The sequence below is a fragment of the Alligator sinensis genome, unplaced genomic scaffold, assembly GCF_000455745.1.
Source record: "Alligator sinensis unplaced genomic scaffold, ASM45574v1 scaffold86_1, whole genome shotgun sequence".
Lineage (NCBI taxonomy): Eukaryota > Metazoa > Chordata > Crocodylia > Alligatoridae > Alligator > Alligator sinensis.
In genome coordinates this window covers 92,538-92,764 of record NW_005841971.1, presented here as the reverse complement: position 1 = coordinate 92,764, position 227 = coordinate 92,538, and positions in this window count along the sequence as shown.

The window sequence follows — 227 nt, the reverse complement described above, 5'->3', positions numbered from 1 at the left end:
ACAGTCTATGAATCTATGAAAGACAGGCTATAGGACTTTCACTTTTCCATTACAATAGGTCAAAGACATATGTCTGTCTCTTTTTAAAAATATCCTTCCCACAGCTACTCCTTGCTAGTCCTTGGGCAGGTCTACACAAGAGATTTACTGCACAGTTGACTAATTTATTACACCATAAATATCTCAGCATCTACACAGGCACCTCTATTAGGCTGGAGTAGATCAAT